This window comes from Coregonus clupeaformis, chromosome 1 (assembly GCF_020615455.1).
Source record: "Coregonus clupeaformis isolate EN_2021a chromosome 1, ASM2061545v1, whole genome shotgun sequence".
Taxonomy (NCBI): Eukaryota; Metazoa; Chordata; class Actinopteri; order Salmoniformes; family Salmonidae; genus Coregonus; species Coregonus clupeaformis.
Genome location: NC_059192.1, coordinates 40824171 through 40846833, shown reverse-complemented (window position 1 = coordinate 40846833; position 22663 = coordinate 40824171). Strand labels below are relative to the sequence as shown.

The following is a 22663-nucleotide window of genomic DNA, read 5'->3' as shown; positions in this document are numbered from 1 at the left end:
AATTGGAATATACATGAATTTATCTTGAACTACTACCTGATCATATGTTCCAGTCTTTTTATTTCGTCTTGTGTCAAATCTTGAACCAATCACACATTCAACTGGTTCTACTATTTCCCACTTGGCAGTCATAAATTTTGATCGCTTGTATTCCGAATTTAGAACTGTGAAAGGATTCTCTAACCCCTCAAAACACGCCTCAACTTTCTTGCACATTTCTGTTTCTCTTTCATTACTAAATACATGCTTTATCACTGTTTCTTTAGCATGCTGATGAATATCTTGAACAATCTCTTCCATGGAAATCACTACAGTATTTACTGTACTTTGACCAACACCTGCTGCCTTTAGATCAGAAATAACAGCTGCACAACTATTTACAATGTATGGCGAAGATAACTCTGACTCAGCCTCTAAACATTCAGTCGACACTTCAACATGAGAAATATTACTGGTGTTGACGGTACTTTGAGGGTCTGAAAGATCATCTTCTATAGAATCTACTAAACTTTCTCCGTGGCACTTGTTAAGATGTTTTCTAAAACCAGAAAAGCTACCAAAAGAACGTGAGCATCCTTCTTGACCACATTTCAGAAAAAGAGTCCTGCCTGTACATAGCCCATGAATTATCTTAAGGTGCTTAACAAGGTTGTTTGGACTTCCATGGTCACTTTTGCAAAGAAAACACTTCATAGTTTTATCTCAACTAACGCACCATTCTTGCTCGCAACTCAGCAACTCTAGGAGTCTCCTTTGTTTCCCCCATGTCGATGTTATAGATGGTTGTTTGCACAAAAGTGAAAAAGCTGCTCAAGGAAGAACTGTATGACGTACCAAATACGTAATGGGCTTTAAAGACTTCGTCAAAAGCTCCTACTGAACCTGTTGCCTTGCATGGAAGAGCATGCTTGTCAACCACAATGAAGTAGGAGTGAATGCTGCTCTGTGTGGATCCCTGGGCGAGAAGGTAGGGCTGACTGCTTTGGGTGATGTTGTCAAGATGCTGCTGCACACTGGTTCCAACCTACAAAAAAAACACATTCAACAGAATTGTTTTGGTGACTAACCTCTGACAATAGATAAGATCACCTCAAACTGTGCACAAGATTGAGATGATGGAATATATATTTTAAACAACTGTTAAGCATACCTTTTGAAATCTGATGAGCTGATCTAAAGCTTGATATGCAGACATCTTTCCCGGCCTCTTTCTACCTTGTGCAGATGGTGGTAGCAAATGTAGCAGCAGCATGATGGCAGACATGTCACTGTCCCAGCCTACAAATAAGTAAATAAAAACCTGGTTAACATTGTGCCGTAGCATAACATTCTTATTCACAACTTGCACCATTATGGACATATAATGCACACCTACATTATCCACATAAAAAGTAAAACAGTTCATTCATACCATTCTCAACTTCAGCAGCTGACTCAGCATTGCGCATCAAATCCAAGAGTTCTGTGGTGGATACAAGTCCATGGCTTTCCTTTATTACTTTTGCTTTGAAAGTGGTTGGCCACTTCTCCAAGAATTTGTTGGCTGTGGCCTCACCAAACAGAAGTCTGAAATCTTGTTCTATCTGCAATGTAACACACAAAGACAGAAATAATGAGTGTTACCTTATTCTTCATTGGATATTTTTGGTGATGCAGTGAATTAAGTTGTCATACCAGTCCTGGTGTGTCCAGAAATCTTGGGAAGACCGAGAAGACATCTGATGATTTGGCTTCATCGTTGACCATTGCTTGCCGATATATGAAGGTCATTTTCATCTTCTCACGGACAGTGTTTTCATCAGCAGAGTGTCTCAAAACAGCAATAGCTGCTTCCACATCCTCATCAGATGGCTCTCTGTCATAGGTGAAGGGCTGACGATCACGGCCTGGCCCACCAACTTAAGACAAAATACAGTGTTAAGAAATCCTTTCTGTAAAATTCACAGGTCACCATTATAATTACATGTCACTGATCAGAAAACATACCTTTAGGAGATTTGCTGACTGAGGCACCTCTTTCCTCTGCTGTTTTTCTTTGTATGGTCTTCAATCGCCATGCAAGGTATCCGAACCACTCTCCGGATCGTAGTAATGATCCTATATTATTATAAATAAATTATAAAGGAGTACTATTCCCATTTCATAGAGTGAATATGTGCATAATGTTGCAATAACCCATTTACTTACATATCCATGTTGTGAGTATGGGTCTTCTAGATAGGGAAACAAAGCTACTATCCCCTGTGCATACATCACTCTGACACTTTTGGGGGGATGTCCTAGCATATGAATTCAAAGTTAACATCACACTGAATTGATATTGCACAACACATTTTACATAATTAATAACCGGAAAATAATAACAATGTTTCTTTACAGCCCATCTATATGCTTAATGCTTACCCATGTGTTTCTGTCATCTCAGCAGCAAGTATGTTGATCATCTGTCTTCTGGTGGCATCTGTCAGAGATTTGGTTTTTCCATACTCTTGCATAATGCGTTCACCACCAGGCTTTGATGTTAGGATTTTTTCAATCAGCTATAGGTGGAAAGAAATGTGCTTTCCGTAATTGTAAAACAATATGTAATGCTGTCACATGATGAAACAACATTCAGATTGGACTTAACAGCAATGTTCACCACTTACTGCTTTTGCCTCATAGTTTATGTGGCATGGCCTTTAGGCTGGCTTCCTTCGCCAGCCGCTACTTCTTCAACATCGTCACACACAGTGAAATTCAGAATGATGGTGTCATCAGATGTACCCGAGCATGATGATGAATGAGAGGTATCTGTTCATTATGAAATTTGTGCAAAACATAGAAACATATTACAATAAACTGTTATTTTTAAGACAATAAAGGTTCTCATTCTGGCCTTTAAACTAAAAAACTAATTGAATGAATGAATACCAAGTCCATTGCCCAGCATGATTCTGAAAGTTCCAGGTGACTCCTTTACTAATTCTTCAAAAACATCTGAGTCAACTTCTGTGTCAGACTGGTCATACACCTTAATGTCTGGCTTTCTGCTTTCTGGTATGTTGAATTTTAGACACACTGTTAAAAAAAGAAGAAAAAAAGAAAAACATGCATTCCCTTCTCACAAGAATCCAAGTTCATACTTAAGGTTGCCTCATGTGTTCACAAAATGATGAAAGACAAGGATCTGCACCTGATTTTATGTTACTGAAAATATAAAGCACAGCAGAAATGACTATAGACCTAAATAGATATCATAAGATAATAGCTTAATGCTGTATTATTTTGTCATTAGGGTGATATGTATTGCTTTAACCTATTATACCTACCTTCTTTCAAGAAAGCATTGAATGTCAGCTCAGACAGCTTGACGTATTTCTGCTCTTCCCCGAGCTGAACACGCAACAGCATTTTGCCTCTGTTAACAAAGAAAATATATATTCAAAATCATCATTTAGTGCTGGTTCAACTAAGCGTTAGCTAACTATCCATTTATCTCAGTAGTACTAGCTACGCAATGCACTATGCATTACTTAGACGTTACACTGCAATTACAAAGGCTGAAGTAGACAAAGTTGTGCTGGTTGAATATAACGTTAAGCTGCCATTTTCTGCAGCAAATGGGTGTAGGCTAGTTCAAGTTTAGAGGCACATTGTCCCATTAGCTACCAAATAACTAGCTATGTGTCAAAGTTAGCTAGCTCATTAGCCATTTTAGTTCGAACAGTAGCTAACCATTAAAATGGTTAAGCAATGTTAAACAAACCCGTCATGCAAATCAGTGATCTAAGTTATCGTTTTATAACACCAACATTAGCTGGCTAACTATCAGAAGCATGCTAACATTACCGTTATATATAGCTTTATAAAAAACAGTTAACGTTAGTGTAAGGAAGCCTGGGAAGCTATACAATAACGTTAGCTAACAATACTATCTGTATAAATGTTTTGTTGTTAGCGAACGTTATTTTACGTATTTACCATTCTGACAAACTTCATTCGTGAAAATATTGCAACACAAAGAAAGACAGTTACCGATACTGATTGCAAGCTAGCTAACCGCATGACAAGCACAATCTGCGCTCATGCCAAACGGTGGTGTCCTTCAAACGAACTGATTAGCTAAGTTAACGTTACCTATTTTTAGCCATATGAAACAGCAGGCCATTCACAAAAATATCAAACATATTCCATGGGTATATCATATAACAGTTATTACTGTCAACCATCTGAACTTACAAGCTAATTTAGCTGGCTGATGACGAGGTCACTGCAAGGGGGACCGCCGCATGGAACTCGTAACTTAAAATATGACCTTGACATCAGCACAACTCTAAAATTATGTAAAGTTAAAAAATACCGGTTTGGTGTTGAAAAAACGGGGCTGTAACTTACCTAGCAATATCTGTGGCCTAGCTACTCCTTCGCAATCTTCCTCCACCAACGTACGTGCCAAACTTCAGCAAAGCAGAGTGGCGGGTATTCATCACTGCTGTAGAGTTGAAATTGTCACTGCGTATCTGCAGATTTTTACACTCACTTTTAACTCCACTGATAGAGCAACTTTACTCTCAAAAATGTTGAAAATACTCTATCTGGGTTAAAATAACTTTACTCTGAAATATTAACACCCCATTTTTTACTGTGTACTTTTGTCAATTTTAATATAAACTATTACAGTAAAGTACTTCATTGTTACCCGGAATGTATTTGATATTGATATAAAAATGGCTGCATTGGGCCTTTAACAAGCTCCAAATGTGACAAAGCAAACAAAAAGGTTTTTCCTCTACCACAAATTGGACAGCTGAGGCTTGCATCACACTGAGCTGCAACACACGCATACACGCACACACACACACACACAAACGCACGCAAACACACACACAGACACACACACAAAACCTGTCAGCCAAGGGTGCTTAGATTGTCACCTTTGGTGTCATCTAATTGAAGTTTGAACTAGCTGATGAGACACATTGAGGTATTTTATCACAGCATCTGCTGCTGTCATTTTATCAGGATATAACATTTTTTATCACCAGACGAAGGAACATTATTTATTAAAATAAAAAATCTTACGTTTTTGGCACGACTTCCAGTCTGATGAAGGGTGTCTATGGCTAATGACTGCCCAGTAACACTTTACAACGTTGTTGAGCCATCCTCAGTTTTGTCATATCACAGCCTCATGGTGAAATCCCTGAGAGGTTTACTTCCTCTCCAGCAGCTGAGTTAGGAAGGATGCCTGTATCTTTGTAGTGACTGGGTGTATTGATACACCATCCAAAGTGTAATTAATAACTTCACCACGCTCAAAGGGATATTCAATGTCAGTTTTTTTTTACCCATCTACAAGTAGGTGCCCTTCTTTGCGAGGCATTGGAAAACCTTGCTGGTCTTTGTGGATGAATCTGTGTTTGAAATTCATGCTCAACTGAGGGACCTTACAGATAATTGTATGTGTGGGGTACAGAAATGAGGTAGGCATTAAAAAATCATGTTAAACACTTATTGCACACAGAGTGAGTCCATGCAACTTTTGTGACTTGTTAAGCACATTTTTACTCCTGAATTTATTTAGGCTTACCATAACAAAGGGATTGAATACTTATTGACTCAAGACATTTCAGCTTTTCATTTTTATTAATTTGTAAAAAGAAATTGAAAAACATATTTCCACTTTGACATTATGTGGTACTGTGTGTAGGCCAGGGACAAAAAAACTCAATTTTAACAACAAAATGTGGAAAAAGTCAAGGGGTGTGAATACTTTCTGAAGGTACTGTAGCTATTTACATTTACATCATTTAGCAGACGCTCTTATCCAGAGCGACTTACAAATTGGTGCATTCAACTTATGTAGCTATGTAGTTGATGTTGCAATTGCAACATTATGTCGATTTCCAGTGTTAAGCTCTTTGGTGAGGAGAATACTTCCAGCCATGTTGATGGAATGTGGCAGCACTAGAAAAATGAAGGAAGACTCAGGTAAGTGTAAAATGGATACCGGGTTTAGTGCCACATTCACAGACATGGAGTGTACTGCTAACACGTGCACATGCACACACACACACACACACACACACACACACACACACACACACACACACACACACTGACATGAGTGTAAAAACCTACAAAACCTACCACGGTAGTTATTTTATAGCTCGTTATGACACCTACATAAATTGACCATATTAAATGATCATTGTAATTGTGCACGCATTGATGTCAGACATGCACCTACCCCAATGCTCTGTCGCTGATGACTGGGATAAATGCAGGAACATATTTCAGGAGCAGGACAAGACACCCTCTTTTTGACTGATGATTGACATAAAAGCATGATTGTGATAGGCCTATCTGGCTTATATGATTATGATGGTCATAATGCTTCTTGACAGTGCCATAAAGTGTATTTTCATAGTCCAGGTAAAGTGACACAGGATGGTCATAATGATTATTGACAGTCATAAAGTGTATTTTCTTAGTCCAAGTAAAGTGACACAGGATGGTCATGATGCTTCATGACAGTGTGTTATGAGAATTTCTATCTCTAATTCAACCTAAGCTTGAATCATTACCAGAGGTTGTAAGGCTCTGGTTTTAATCATCAATGATTCAAGGTCCACAACCCACAAGGATTATCTGTATTTTTATTCATGGAGAGCTCTGCAGCAAAAAACACATACATACTGTTTTATACCTCCTGAACTTGACTCCTCCCACCTTTAGGTGGCTTTTCTAAACAGTTTCCGCCTTCCCCTTCACCCTTGAATGTTTAGTACCGCCCCCTCTGTTAGTGGGTTGACACTACATGATAATTCTAACATTGTTTACACATTTTATACTGTATTTGGGGTGAAATCATTTAGTCATTAAGCTTAAAATACAAATTAATCTATCACAGTGTCATAAAGTGTATTTTCTACAAGTTAATTAAAATATGATGAAAAAAACATGACGGTGAAGAATTCATTACAACAATAACAAAGGATTTAAGAAACAAACTTTCAAACGAAAGGAAACTTCTTGGCAGGGAAAAAACTAATTTGAATAAATGTGGGTTTTGACACTTAAGTAGGTGTCATAACCAACCATAAAATAACTCAATATATGTCACAACAGGTGTAAATATATACATTTACATGTTACATTTTAGTCATTTAGCAAACGCTCTTATCCAGAGCGACTTACAGGAGCAATTAGGGTTAAGTGCCTTGCTCAAGGGCACATTTACGTCATTTAGCAGACGCTCTTATCCAGAGCGACTCACCAATTGGTGCGTTCACCCTATAGCCAGTGGGATAACCACTTTACAATTTTTTTTTGGGGGGGTTGAAGGATTACTTTATCCTATCCCAGGTATTCCTTAAAGAGGTGGGGTTTCAAATGTCTCCGGAAGGTGGTGAGTGACTCCGCTGTCCTGGCGTCGTGAGGGGAGCTTGTTCCACCATTGGGGTGCCAGAGCAGCGAACAGTTTTGACTGGGCTGAGCGGGAACTATGCTTCCGCAGAGGAAGGGAGCCAGCAGGCCAGAGGTGGATGAACGCAATGCCCTCGTTTGGGTGTAGGGACTGATCAGAGCCCGAAGGTACAGAGGTGCCGTTCCCCTCACTGCTCCATAGGCAAGCACCATGGTCTTGTAGCGGATGCGAGCTTCAACTGGAAGCCAGTGGAGTGTGCGGAGGAGGGGGTGACGTGAGAGAACTTGGGAAGGTTGAACACCAGACGGGGCTGCGGCATTCTGGATGAGTTGTAGGGGTTTAATGGCACAGGCAGGAGGCCAGCCAACAGCGAGTTGCAGTAGTCCAGACGGGAGATGACAAGTGCCTGGATTAGGACCTGTGCCGCTTCCTGTGTAAGGCAGGGTCGTACTCTCCGAATGTTGTAGAGCATGAACCTGCAGGAGCGGGTCACCGCCTTGATGTTGGCGGAGAACGACAGGGTGTTGTCCAGGGTCACGCCTAGGCTCTTCGCACTCTGGGAGGAGGACACAGCGGAGTTGTCAACCGTGATGGCGAGATCATGGAACGGGCAGTCCTTCCCCGGGAGGAAGAGCAGCTCCGTCTTGCTAGGGGTTCAGCTTGAGGTGGTGATCCATCATCCATACTGATATGTCTGCCAGACATGCAGAGATGCGATTCGCCACCTGGTTATCAGAAGGGGGAAAGGAGAAGATTAGTTGTGTATCGTCAGCGTAGCAATGATAGGAGAGGCCATGTGAGGATATGACAGAGCCAAGTGACTTGGTGTATAGGGAGAAAAGGAGAGGGCCTAGAACTGAGCCCTGGGGGACACCAGTGGTGAGAGCACGTGGTGCGGAGACAGCTTCTCGCCACGCCACTTGGTAGGAGCGACCGGTCAGGTAGGACGCAATCCAGGAGTGAGCCGCGCCGGAGATGCCCAGCTCGGAGAGGGTGGAGAGGAGGATCTGATGGTTCACAGTATCAAAGGCAGCAGACAGGTCTAGAAGGACAAGAGCAGAGGAGAGAGAGTTAGCTTTAGCAGTGCGGAGAGCCTCCGTGACACAGAGAAGAGCAGTCTCAGTTGAATGACCAGTCCTGAAACCTGACTGGTTTGGATCAAGAAGGTCATTCTGAGAGAGATAGCAAGAGAGTTGGCTAAAGACGGCACGCTCAATAGTTTTGGAAAGAAAAGAAAGAAGGGATACTGGTCTGTAGTTGTTGACATCAGTGGGATCGAGTGTTGGTTTTTTTGAGAAGGGGAGCAACTCTCGCTCTCTTGAAGACGGAAGGGACATGGCCAACGGTCAAGGATGAGTTGATCAGCGAGGTGAGGTAGGGGAGAAGGTCACCGGAGATGGTCTGGAGAAGAGAGGAGGGGATGGGGTCAAGCGGGCAGGTTGTTGGGCGGCCTGCAGTCACAAGTCGCAGGATTTTATCTGGAGAGAGAGGGGAGAAAGAAGTCAAAGCATAGGGTAGGGCAGTGTGAGTAGGACCAGCAGTGTCATTAGACTTAACAAACGAGGATCGAATGTCGTCAACCTTCTTTTCAAAGTGGTTGACGAAGTCATCCACAGAGAGAGAGGAGGGGGGGAGGATTCAGCAGGGAGGAAAATGTGGCAAAGAGCTTCCTAGGGTTAGAGGCAGATGCTTGGAATTTAGAGTGGTAGAAAGTGGCCTTAGCAGCAGAAACAGATGAAGAAAATGTAGAGAGGAGGGAGTGAAAAGATGCCAGGTCGGCAGGGAGTTTAGTTTTCTTCCATTTCCGCTCCACTGCCCGGAGCTCTGTTCTGTGAGCTCGCAATGAGTCATCAAGCCACGGAGCTGGAGGGGGAGGACCGAGCCGGCCGGGAGGATAGGGGACACAGAGAGTCAAAGGATGCAGAAAGGGAGGAGAGGAGGGTTGAGGAGGCAGAATCAGGAGATTGGAGGGAGAAGGATTGAGCAGAGGGAAGAGATGATAGGATGGAAGAGGAGAGAGTAGTGGGAGAGAGAGAGCGAAGGTTGCGGCGGCGCATTACCATCTGTGTAGGGGCAGAGTGAGTAGTGTGGGAGGAGAGCGAGAGAGAAAAGGAAACAAAGTAGTGGTCAGAGACATGGAGGGGAGTTGCAGTGAGATTAGTAGAAGAGCAGCATCTAGTAAAGATGAGGTCAAGCGTATTGCCTGCCTTGTGAGTAGGGGGGGACAGTGAGAGGGTGAGGTCAAAAGAGGAGAGGAGTGGAAAGAAGGAGGCAGAGAGAAATGAGTCAAATGTGGACATAGGGAGGTTGAAATCCCCCAAAACTGTGAGGGGTGAGCCATCCTCAGGAAAGGAACTTATCAAGGCGTCAAGCTCATTGATGAACTCTCCAAGGGAACCTGGAGGGCGATAGATGACAAGGATATTAAGCCATGATTAAGCCATATATGGGTCATGACAGTATTATGACCATATTATGACAGGTTATGACAAGTTATGTCAGCTGTTATTTCATATTATGACATTGTTATGACCATGTCATAACATGTTAGGACACTGGGTGTCAAGTAAAGTGTTACCATACAGGATATACTGTATTAGAGAGGTGGGAGTAGGTGGAATTCAGAATGAATAGTTCAACACCAATAACCCCCTAGCTACAAAGTCCAAGTCCAAACAATGTGTTTTGTTTGACAGTATACTTGTCATTCTTGCCACTAGCTAGCTAGCCTTTCACACCCGTAGTGGCACGACATGAGCACGAGCAGCCCCACCATATCCCCAGAGTATTGTCCCCTTTCATTTGTGCCCCATAGATGCATAGCCTAGCTTATTTGGCTTGCTAGCTACAGGAGGAATTACAAATTATAAAGCTTACTTTGCAGCACATCGCACAGTACTTTCTCTTTGTACACTTTAAACTCACTTACTTTTTCATCTTAATACATGTTTTTTAACTAAATCCAACTAATGTTCTTTGCTGTTGGTTTTAGGAGGTGGGCCGATCCCCGTCGAGGGAGGAGCTGGTTTTTTGTATATGACAGTAAAACATTCTGATGATGACTATAACATTTGTTGGCACCTTCAATTCTAACAAATGTTTTCATAAAAAGTACATTTCAACACTGTCTGCTTAGGAAAATTTGCTGCACTGGTAAACTTGGAACCAATCAGAACTCCCGTACATACCCCTTGTGATGAAGGCAGCCAATGGCCTGCTTCTATTTAAGATGTAAACACAGCCTCACGTGAAAACGTGAGCTGCTATCTGTGTGTGATGAAGAGGAACATATAGCTAGCTCCCAAAGACTGAAATAATACAATTATCTGTTTTTGAGTGCACTTGAAATATGCAGCATGCAATACAATTTGTCTTGATCATATGAAGAGGTAACTCTTTTGACCATTTAGCCAATTTATTGAAAGCTAGCCAATGTTACATGCTACTGTATGCTACAGTAAATACATTTTTTTAAACTAAATCCAACTAATGTTCTTTGCTGTTGGTTTTAGGAGGTGGGCCGATCCCCATCGAGGGAGGAGCTGTTTTTTTTGTATATGACAGTAAAACATTCTGATGACTATAGCATTTGTTGGCACCTTCAATTCTAGCAAATGTTTTCATAAGAAGTACATTTCAACACTGTCTGCTTAGGAAAACTTGCTGCACTGGTAAACTTGGAACATTTACATTTTACATTTTAGTCATTTAGCAGACGCTCTTATCCAGAGCGACTTACAGTAGTGAGTGCATACATTTTAAATATAAGGTCAGGTGTCCTTTACCTTAAAAACACCAACATATGGATCCTGAAAGGGAATTTTATGCATTTTTAACACTTTCTGTCAGTGGATGTAGGCGGTTTTGCCATGTCCCCAGGTGTTTATTTAAAGTCTTTCTTCATTATTTTATAGTCCTAGTTAAAGTCTCTTTCATCAATAATGTTTTTTTCATGATTATTGTATTTAAGATTTTCTGTGTCCCTGATATCCCTTTGTATCCTGTTAGTTTGTTGTAATTCTCCATTTAAGAAAACAACCCCTTCCTACAATGACACCACATTCAGGAAGTGTCATTTTACCTTTTAGTCATTTAGCAAAAGCTCCTATCCAGAGCGACTTACAGTTAGTGAGTGCATACATTATATATTATTTTTTCATACTGGCCCCCTGTGGGAATCAAACCCACAACCCTGGCATTGTAAACGCCATGCTCTACCAACTGAGCCATGGGTCTCCCGGTCGGTTACAACAGAGCCTGAATTTGAACCAGGAGCTCTAGTGGCACAGCTAGCACTGTGATGCAGTGCCTTAGACCACTGCGCCACTCGGGAGGTTATAATTTATTTGGTGGGAAAAGTATGGTGCAAAGCTAAATAAATATAAACACTCAGTTGTATCTATTTGTCCATGTTGTTAGTCTGTATGTCCCACTCATACATTTCCATCCTATAAGCCTATATTATGTAGAGAAAAATATACTGTATATCTAAATGTTAAAATATATTTGATAGAGAAGTTAAAGTCCTGTTCAAGTGTTCACCATTATAATAGCTCAATCTTGCTCACTCACAGAGCTATGGCTAATTTAGGCTTAACGTTTCCTCCCTGTTAGGTTCCACCCTGTTAGGATTATGCACCTAACAAATTGGACCCAAAACATTTTTAAGTGCTTGAGCTTGACCAATATGTTTTTCTGAAAGTCAAACACGTTCTTTTTCTGATAGAATACATTATATATATATATATATATATATATATATATATATATGTATATATATATATAATTTAAAAAAAATAATAATAATAATAATTATATACAGTGGGGAGAACAAGTATTTGATACATTTTTTATTTTTTTATTTCACCTTTATTTAACCAGGTAAGCCAGTTGAGAACAGGTTCTCATTTACAACCTGCGACCTGGCCAAGATAAAGCAAAGTAGTGCAATAAAAACAACACAGAGTTACATATGGGGTAAAAAAAACATAAAGTCAGAAATACAACAGAAAATATATATACAGTGTGTGCAAATGTAGCAAGTTATGGAGGTAAGGCAATAAATAGGCTATAGTGCAGAATAATTACAATAGTATTAACACTGGAATGCTAGATGTGCAAGAGATTATGTGCAAATAGAGATACTGGGGTGCAAAAGAGCAAATTAAATAACAATATAGGGATGAGGTAGTTGGGTGGGCTAATTTCAGATGGGCTGTGTACAGGTGCAGTGATCGGTAAGGTGCCCTGACAACTGATGCTTAAAGTTATTGGGGGAGATAAGAGTCTCCAGCTTCAGAGATTTTTGCAATTCGTTCCAGTCATTGGCAGCAGAGAACTGGAAGGAATGGCGGCCAAAGGAGGTGTTGGCTTTGGGAATGACCAGTGAGATATACCTGCTGGAGCGCAGACTGCGGATGGGTGCTGCTATGGTGACCAATGAGCTAAGATAAGGCAGGGATTTGCCTAGCAGTGATTTATAGATGGCCTGGAGCCAGTGGGTTTGACGACGAACATGTAGTGAGGACCAGCCAACAAGAGCGTACAGGTCACAGTGGTGGGTAGTGTATGGGGCTTTGGAGACAAAACGGATGGCACTGTGATAGACTACATCCAATTTGCTGAGTAGAGTGTTGGAGGCTATTTTGTAATACACTGCCGACTTTGCAGGTTTTCCTACTTACAAAGCATGTAGAGGTCTGTAATTTTTATCATAGGTACACTTCAACTGTGAGAGATGGAATCTAAAACAAAAATCCAGAAAATCACATTGTATGATTTTTAAGTAATTAATTTGCATTTTATTGCATGACATAAGTATTTGATACATCAGAAAAGCAGAACTTAATATTTGGTACAGAAACCTTTGTTTGCAATTACAGAGATCATACGTTTTCTGTAGGTCTTGACCAGGTTTGCACACACTGCAGCAGGGATTTTGGCCCACTCCTCCATACAGACCTTCTCCAGATCCTTCAGGTTTCGGGGCTGTCGCTGGGCAATACGGACTTTCAGCTCCCTCCAAAGATGTTCTATTGGGTTCAGGTCTGGAGACTGGCAAGGCCACTCCAGGACCTTGAGATGCTTCTTACGGAGCCACTCCTTAGTTGCCCTGGCTGTGTGTTTCGGGTCGTTGTCATGCTGGAAGACCCAGCCACGACCTATCTTCAATGCTCTTACTGAGGGAAGGAGGTTGTTGGCCAAGATCTCGCGATACATGGCCCCATCTATCCTCCCCTCAATACGGTGCAGTCGTCCTGTCCCCTTTGCAGAAAAGCATCCCCAAAGAATGATGTTTCAACCTCCATGCTTCACGGTTGGGATGGTGTTCTTGGGGTTGTACTCATCCTTCTTCTTCCTCCAAACACGGCGAGTGGAGTTTAGACCAAAAAGCTCTATTTTTCTCTCATCAGACCACATGACCTTCTCCCATTCCTCCTCTGGATCATCCAGATGGTCATTGGCAAACTTCAGACGGGCCTGGACATGCGCTGGCTTGAGCAGGGGGACCTTGCGTGCGCTGCAGGATTTTAATCCATGACGGCGTAGTGTGTTACTAAGGGTTTTCTTTGAGACTGTGGTCCCAGCTCTCTTCAGGTCATTGACCAGGTCCTGCTGTGTAGTTCTGGGCTGATCCCTCACCTTCCTCATGATCACTGATGCCCCACGAGGTGAGATCTTGCATGGAGCCCCAGACCGAGGGTGATTGACCGTCATCTTGAACTTCTTCCATTTTCTAATAATTGCGCCAACAGTTGTTGCCTTCTCACCAAGCTGCTTGCCTATTGTCCTATAGCCTATCCCAGCCTTGTGCAAGTCTACAATTATATCCCTGTTGTCCTTACACAGCTCTCTGATCTTGGCCATTGTGGAGAGGTCGGAGTCTGTTTGATTGAGTGTGTGGACAGGTGTCTTTTATACAGGTAACGAGTTCAAACAGGTGCAGTTAATACAGGTAATGAGTGGAGAACAGGAGGGCTTCTTAAAGAAAAACTAACAGGTCTGTGAGAGCCGGAATTCTTACTGGTTGGTAGGTGATCAAATACTTATGTCCTGCAATAAAATGCAAATTAATTACTTAAAAATCATACAATGTGATTTTCTGGATTTTTGTTTTAGATTCCGTCTCTCACAGTTGAAGTGTACCTATGATAAAAATTACAGACCTCTAGATGCTTTGTAAGTAAGAAAACCTGCAAAATTGGCAGTGTATCAAATACTTGTTCTCCCCACTGTATATATATATATATATATATATATATATATATATAATAATGTATTCTATCAGAAAAAGAACGTGTTATATATATATAAGTCGGAAGTTTACATACACCTTAGCCAAATACATTTAAACTCATTTTTTTCACAATTCCTGACATTTAATCCTAGTAAAAATTCCCTGTCTTAGGTCAGTTAGGATCACCACTTTATTTCAAGAATGTGAAATGTCGGAATAATAATAGAGAGAATGATTTATTTCAGCTTTTATTTCTTTCATCACATTCCCAGTGGGTCAGAAGTTTACATACACTCAATTAGTATTTGGTAGCATTGCCTTTAAATTGTTTAACTTGGGTCCAACATTTTGGTTAGCCTTCCACAAGTTTCCCACAATAAGTTGGGTGAATTTTGGCCCATTCCTCCTGACAGAGCTGGTGTAACTGAGTCAGGTTTGTAGGCCTCCTTGCTCGCACACGCTTTTTCAGATCAGCCCACACATTTTCTATTGGATTGAGGTCAGGGCTTTGTGATGGCCACTCCAATACCTTGACTTTGTTGTCTTTAAGCCATTTTGCCACAACTTTGGAAGTATGCTTGGGGTCATTGTCCATTTGGAAGATCCATTTGCAACCAAGCTTTAACTTCCTGACTGATGTCTTGAGATGTTGCTTCAATATATCAGCATAATTTTCCTTCCTCATGATGCCATCTATTTTGTGAAGTGCATCAGTCCCTCCTGCAGCAAAGCACCCCCACAGCATGATGCTGCCACCCCCGTGCTTCACGGTTGGGATGGTGTTCTTCGGCTTGCAAGCTTTCCCCTTTTTCCTCCAAACATAACGATGGTTATTATGGCGAAACAGTTCTATTTTTGTTTCATCAGACCAGAGGACATTTCTCCAAAAAGTACGATCTTTGTCCCCATGTGCAGTTGCCAACCGTAGTCTGGCTTTTTTATGGCGGTTTTGGAGTTGTTGAAAAACAAGTTTTAATGACTCCAACCTTAAACTTCAGACTTCAACTGTATAAATAGTACCAGTCAAATCTTTGGACACACCTACTAATTCCAGGGTTTTTCTTTATTTTTCTACATTGTAGAATAATAGTGAAGAAATCAAAACTATGAAATAACACATATGGAATCATGTAGTAACCAAAAAAGTGTTGCACACTCTTGGCATTCTTGCAACCAGCTTCACCTGGAATGCTTTTCCAACAGTCTTGAAGGAGCTCCCACATATGCTGAGCACTTGGCTGCTTTGCCTTCACTCTGCAGTCCAACTCATCCCAAAGTCATATCCAGGAGGCATATCCAGAGGACACAGGCAAACATAACTATCAGCTATCAAACAGCTTTGCCCGGCTTGAGACGGACCTACCAGCATGGATCCTGGATGTATACCAACAGCCGGCGACCGCCCAGTGGCATCCTCCCCACCATAGTTCAACAGGTCGTTTCTCCATCGGATTCCATCACTACCGCCATCATTGAGGGCAGCTCGATGGTGAGATATTTTGGCCTGCCTATGGTCTGTGGACCGACCCAAGGTCCACTGTCACCCAGGAGCCTGTGTCAATGACATCAACTCTCTCCTGCCCACGGTTCAGGCCAACTACTCCAATATTGACACCATCGTCACTCACGTAGGTTTTAACAACCTTCGTTTGAGGCAATCTGAGGAACTGAGGGGGGACTACAAACATCTTTTAACCCTCCCGTTATCCTAGGGTCAAAATGACCCGCCACTGTGTTGAACCAACTTTATTACATTTTAATATTTTTGGGATCATTTGTGAGAAGGAGGCAGTGAGACTTTAAAGAAAGTATCACTGCCTCCTTCTCACAAATGATCCAAAAAATATAAAAAATGTATAAAGTTGGTTCAACACAGTGGCGGGTCATTTTGACCCTAGGACAACGGAAGGGTTAAAGATCCTCACTAGCACAGTGAGGGTCCTCTCGTGCTACCGAAGGGGTTCAGAACGTTTCAGCCGACTCTTTGCCCTAAACGAGTACCTGAATAAACTATGCAATGACAGGAATGTCTCTTTTTGTGACAACTTTGATTTGCTGTGGGAGCAACCAGCAACCGTAGGGGATTCACCCTAACCGCAGTGGTTCCAGGATTATTTCCAGCAACATCGCAAACTGTTTCAGAGACTGACAGACAGGTTCTGAAACAGAATAAGCAACAGTCAGAATAAGCAACAGAGGACTTGGAAAGCATATGAAATCCTATAGAAATGGCACTATGGTTATTGTGAGTAACCTAATTTATGTCCCTTAACTCCGCCTTCTAGTGAGGTTATACAAACTGTCATCTCCTACCATTCTGATAGATTGGAGACTGTCTGAAAACGTAGTTGTAATGTTAATAATTAGGTTGTTATTCCATTGGTTACCTCTAGGCAGATGCCCCAGGGGCAGAGTGGCCCACACTCATTGAATATGGCACTTTTAAATGTTAGAGCAATCACTAGTAAAACCTTTCTCGTGAATGACATCATTACTGAGCGCAAAGTTGATTGCATGTTTCTCAGTGAAACATGGATGTCTTCAGACTGTAGTGCCGCTCTTATTGAAGCCTCCCACGGACTACAGCTTTTCATACTCTATCAGGAAAGGGAAAAGTGGTGCTCTCAGCTGTAAGGACATTTCATTTGGCGACTTTGTGTCTTTTGAGCATCATGCTATACTGTTTAAATGTCAGCCACCAGTGCTGACCATAACCCTGTATAGGCCACCAAAAATGCCACATCCAAACTAAGAGCCCCTTGGATGAGTGAGGAAACTAATAAATTAAAGAGAAATTGCAGAAAGGCAGAGCAGAAGTTGAGAAAGTCAAAGTTGCAGGTCCATTATGATGTTCTGAGAGAGCAACTTGGCTCATTTTTCTAACTTGATCACTAATAATCAGAATAAATTGAGAGTGCTCTTCTCGACCATTGATGTCCTAATAAATCCCAGCCCCGCAAACCTTTGTGAACTTTCCTCCACATCTAAATGTTATGAGTTTGCGGCATATTTCAGATATAAGATAACACACATTAGGCTTGGTATCAGTCAAGCAAGACCTGATGAGAAGTTTTACGATATGTGCCCTATCCTACCACACAAAGGCAGTATGGATTTATTTTCCCTGGTTGACACGGACATGCTCAGGAAAGTGATATAACAATTTAAGCCTTCTACCTGCCTTCTCAATCCTATCCCCACCACCTTCTTCAAAACAGTTTTTTATTGCATATCTGAAGAAGTGCAAGATATTGTTAATCACTCCCTGTTCACAGGCACTTTCCCCACTGCACTAAAAACTACAGAGAGATCCTTGATGAAAACCTCCTCCAGAGCGCTCAGGACCTCAGACCGGGGCAAAGGTTCACCTTCCAACAGGACAACGACCCTAAGCACACAGCCAAGACAACGCATGAGTGGCTTCGGGAAAAGTCTCTGAATGTCCTTGAGTGGCCCAGCCAGAGCCCAGACCTGAACCCGATCTAACATCTCTGGAGAGACCTGAAAATAGCTGTGCAGCGATGCTCCACATCCAACCTGACAGAGCTTGAGAGGATCTGCAGAAAAGAATGGGACAAACTCCCCAAATGCAGGTGTGCCAAGCATGTAGCGTCATACCCAAGAAGACTCGAGGCTGTAATCGCTGCCAAAGGTGCTTCAACAAAGTACTGAGTAAAGGGTCTGAATACTTATGTAAATGTAATATTTCAGTTGATTTTTTTAATACATTTGATACAATTTCTAAAAACCTGTTTTTGCTTTGTCATTATGGGGTAGAATAAGGCTGTAAAGTAACAACATTTGGAAAAAGTCAAGGGGTCTGAATACTTTCCGAATGCACTGTATCACGCTATTAACTTATTATTACAGGTATCACCGATCCCCTGCTCTCCCTCTCTCTCTCATTCACACACACATACAAGCACGGTGGCACCAACTCTCAATATTTTCATTGAATTATGGAAATGGTGGAATGTGACGGAAACTCCACCTGGGCCATACCTACACTATCCTATGTATATACTTAACTGTATTATTGACAAAATATGTTGGGAAGTGCACATTTCTTTAAACAAAGGTGAAGAACTGCGATGCAGCAAGGAGCTGAAGATTAGCTGGTTCCAGTTCACTCTTTTTCCCTTGGCTGTAAACCTTTATGTTGAGCATCCACCAATTTGTTTACAGCTTCCATATCTGCTATCATAAAATTCTTAAGGGGAAGGGAAATGGAATGAATTGTATCCTAATGACTATCTGCCATAAAGAATGTGTGTGTGTGTGTATTTGTGTGTGTGTGTGTGGGTGGGTGGACGTGTTTAACTATACTTGTGGGGACTAGAAGTCCTCACAAGAATAGTAAACGAACAAAAATTTGACCAACTGGGGATATTTTGTTAGTCTCCACAAGGTCAAATGCTATTTCTAGGGGGTTTAGTGTTAGGGTTAGAATTTGGTTTAGGGTTAGGAGCTAGGGTTAGTTTTAGGGTTAGGAGCTAGGGTTAGGTTTAGTGTTAGTGTCACGATCGTTATAGGAACCGGACCAAGGCGCAGCGTGATAGGCGTACATCTTTTAATGAGTACTTTACGCTAACAACAAAACGATACGTGAAGTCTAAAGGTTCACCAACACAAACCTATACAGAACAAGATCCCACAAATAACTAGTGCCAACAGGCTGCCTAAGTATGGTTCCCAATCAGAGACAACGAGAATCAGCTGCCTCTGATTGGGAACCACCCTGGCCAACATAGAAAACACGAACTAGAACACAACATAGAAAATCACACATAGAAAATCCACACCCTGGCTCAACATATAAGAGTCCCCAGAGCCAGGGCGTGACAGTTAGGGTTCAGGTTAGGTTTTGGGGTTAAGATCAGGGTTAAGGTTAGGGTTAGGGTAAGGGTTAGAGTTAGGGTTAGGGTTAGGTTTATGGTTAGGGGTTAGGGAAAATAGGATTTTGAATGGGACTAAATTGTGTCTCCACAAGGTTAGTTGTACAAGACTGTGTGTGTGTGTGTGTGTGTGTGTGTGCGCGTGTGTGTGTGTGTGTGTGTGTGTGTGTGTGTGTGTGTGTGTGTGTGTGTGTGTGTGTGTGTGCACATATGTTAGCAGTACACCCTTTCTAAGGATAAGGACTGATGACCACACCTCCATGTCTGTGAATGTGGCACTAAACCCGGTATCCATTTTACACTTACCTGAGTCTTCCTTATTTTTTCCAGTGCTGCCACATTTCATCAACATGGCTGGAAGTATTCTCCTCACCAAAGAGCTTAACACTGGAAATCGACATAATGTTGCAATTGCAACATCAACTACATAGCTACCTAACTAACTATCGTTTTTTATATGTAGCTGTCATTGTTGCTGTAGCCTGTACATCTTCCTTTTTCACAGCTGTCACTAATCCTGAGGTGTCCCAGAAACATTGATTTTGTTGTAAAATTATATTTGCTTCCATTTCATTTGAACATTTTTGTGTTTTGGGGCAAATTGTTGTTATTATAATCTATATTTTGTATATCTGGATGTGGTCCAATTTGTACAACTCAGAGCAGTTTATTGTCTCGTTGTCAAAATGTGGTATAAGCACATTCATGACTATTTTATAACACCTCAAATTAGTGTCACTTTACTTAAGGTGTCTGTGCACACTGTGCATATGACATGGTTTTGACGCCCATCATTCCATTCAATGTAATAATGTGTTGGTGACATAGAGGTTGGTAAATTAAATAATACCCTGTTATACAATATTGTATGTAGACTTATGTAGAATGTAATAACATATGACATAGGTTGTCATGCAGACTATGTAATAGCAGTCATTAATAACAGTTGATATTAGAGCATATGACAACAGGATGAACAGTCATCTATAACACAAATTATAACTAGTTTTATAACATAATATGGGGTTACTCATAACTAGTTATGACAACGTATGACAGCTTATGACAAATGTTATAATGTGTTATGTAGCTGTTATAAAGTAGTTATGAATGCATGCATAAGGACATCAACAGTAAAGTATTACCGATTGTCCTTGTATGTCTGGAGCATAAGAAACTAATTTCATATTAAGTGAATCTGTTTATCAGCGTTAGCTTTGTGTTTCAGCTGCTATGATTAATGAGACTGCTGGATAGAAGTTATTCAAACGTATTAAAATGCAGCCCTTTCTCGCTGATCTCAAGACTGACCTCAAGTAGTCTGAAGTCAGACTACTCAAAGAGGAGATTTTGGCGTTAAGGCGAGGATACCTGCAGGAGAATAACATCACAGTCTGAGAGAACACACGCACGCGCATGCACACACACTTGGTGACATCCTGTAATTAATGGATCACTCTGATGTTTTGAGAGAGAGAGAGAGAGAGAGAGAGAGAGAGAGAGAGAGAGAGAGAGAGAGAGAGAGAGAGAGAGAGAGAGAGAGAGAGAGAGAGAGAGAGAGAGAGAGAGAGAGAGAGAGAGAGAACAAGGTTGAGATAAAGAGTAATACCAGACTCAATTCTCTCTCCCTCCCACCTTGTTCCATAGCAAATTATATTGTCTGTGGGATAACAGCAGGATGTAGACACAGGCATTGACAAACACATTAAGACTACTCAATAATCTGCCACTCTGCCACTCTGAACAGCAGCAGACAAATTATTTGTCAATGGTGGCATTTAGCAAGTTCAACATTCGGAATAATTCGTTTTTTTGTTGGTTTGGAATGAGAAAACTAGCTGGGGGTTTGAGTTTCAGGCTGCGTCCCAAATGGTACCTATTCCCTAAAGAGTGCTTCACATTAGATCAGAGTCCTATGATCAGAATCCATTTGGGATGCACCCTGAGAGTGTCTCAGTGAGTTTGAGCTGTTTCCCCTGTTTGACATTCTCTGTGAGTAGCTCCTGTTCAGCATTCAATGGTCTGGAAAAGTTGTCCAGCAGCACTACAGCCCTCAAAGATTTAGATCACACACATGCATGCACACACGCGCACACACACACACACACACACACACACAGATCTAAAGGCTCTGTTTTTAATCTCTTGAATGTTTATCAACAAACACACATAGATACCCACATATACATGCACACACAGTGGCCACTTTGTCACAAAACTAAAAGATCAGTTGCTAAAGTTAACAAACAAGCTTACAGTATAGTGACGATTCAGCACCACAAACATGAACAGCGATGGAATTGGAATTCAGAAGTATAGCACCACAGGAGAGTGGACAGCAACCATCTCAGACACAGCCACTCCCCACTGGGAGAATTCCAATGCATTAATTTGCAATCAATATTCTAACTAACTTTCCAAACTACTCCCCTCTCCTGTCTGTTGATCTATTACAGTGTCTTCAGAAAGTATTCACACCCCTTGACTTTTTCCAAATTTTGTTGTGTTACAGCCTGAATTTAAAATGACTTAAATTAATACAATACCCCATAATGTCAAATTACTAAAAAATGAAAAGCTGAAATATCTTGAGTCAATAAGTATTTAACCTCAGGCCCGCCCAATGGCAATTACAAGTGTGGCCACTATGTAAATTGTGACAGTACGACCAATATTAAAGTTTTTTACCACCCTAGAACAGGTAAAGAATACAAAATCCAAAGCTTCAATAATTGTAGCACCAAAAATGTTATTTAATGCATCTGCGGGGCTGCTTATATTGGTCAAACTAAACGAGCATTGAAACTTTGCATCGCAGAACATAAGGCTGCTATTCAAAATAAAAACACGGACTATGCCATTGTGTGCCACTGTATCGAAGCCAACCATGGCACACCTTCGTCCCTGCGTTTTGTAGCCATAGAACACGTCCAAATTTCACCAAGAGGAGGTGACATCATATGTAAACTAAAACAAAGAGAGGCTTTCCGGAAGTACTCCTTACACACTGTGGATCCAAAGGGGCTAAACAATGAATTTTCGCTGTCCTCGTTGTTGCCTTGATTTTTTAAATCTCTGTGTCTCCGGATTCACAGACACCCAAATATCACCTATGTATAC

At 41.4% G+C, this 22663-nt stretch overlaps 3 long non-coding RNA genes across 3 annotated transcripts; all 3 read right to left on the bottom strand.

The window, feature by feature from the left end:
* Nucleotides 1-1188: 1188 nt before the first annotated feature.
* LOC121554625 lies at nucleotides 1189-2070 on the bottom strand. The gene is made up of 4 exons (XR_006661172.1): nucleotides 1987-2070; nucleotides 1675-1898; nucleotides 1412-1583; nucleotides 1189-1278 (listed from the first exon to the last, which is right to left on the bottom strand). It is a non-coding gene; the product is annotated as an uncharacterized LOC121554625 (long non-coding RNA).
* A 197-nt stretch (nucleotides 2071-2267) lies between these two features.
* LOC123491203 lies at nucleotides 2268-2683 on the bottom strand. The gene is made up of 3 exons (XR_006661174.1): nucleotides 2649-2683; nucleotides 2404-2540; nucleotides 2268-2279 (listed from the first exon to the last, which is right to left on the bottom strand). It is a non-coding gene; the product is annotated as an uncharacterized LOC123491203 (long non-coding RNA).
* Nucleotides 2684-2686: 3 nt separating this feature from the next.
* LOC123491202 lies at nucleotides 2687-4619 on the bottom strand. The gene is made up of 4 exons (XR_006661173.1): nucleotides 4378-4619; nucleotides 3312-3400; nucleotides 2914-3060; nucleotides 2687-2793 (listed from the first exon to the last, which is right to left on the bottom strand). It is a non-coding gene; the product is annotated as an uncharacterized LOC123491202 (long non-coding RNA).
* Nucleotides 4620-22663: the final 18044 nt, after the last annotated feature.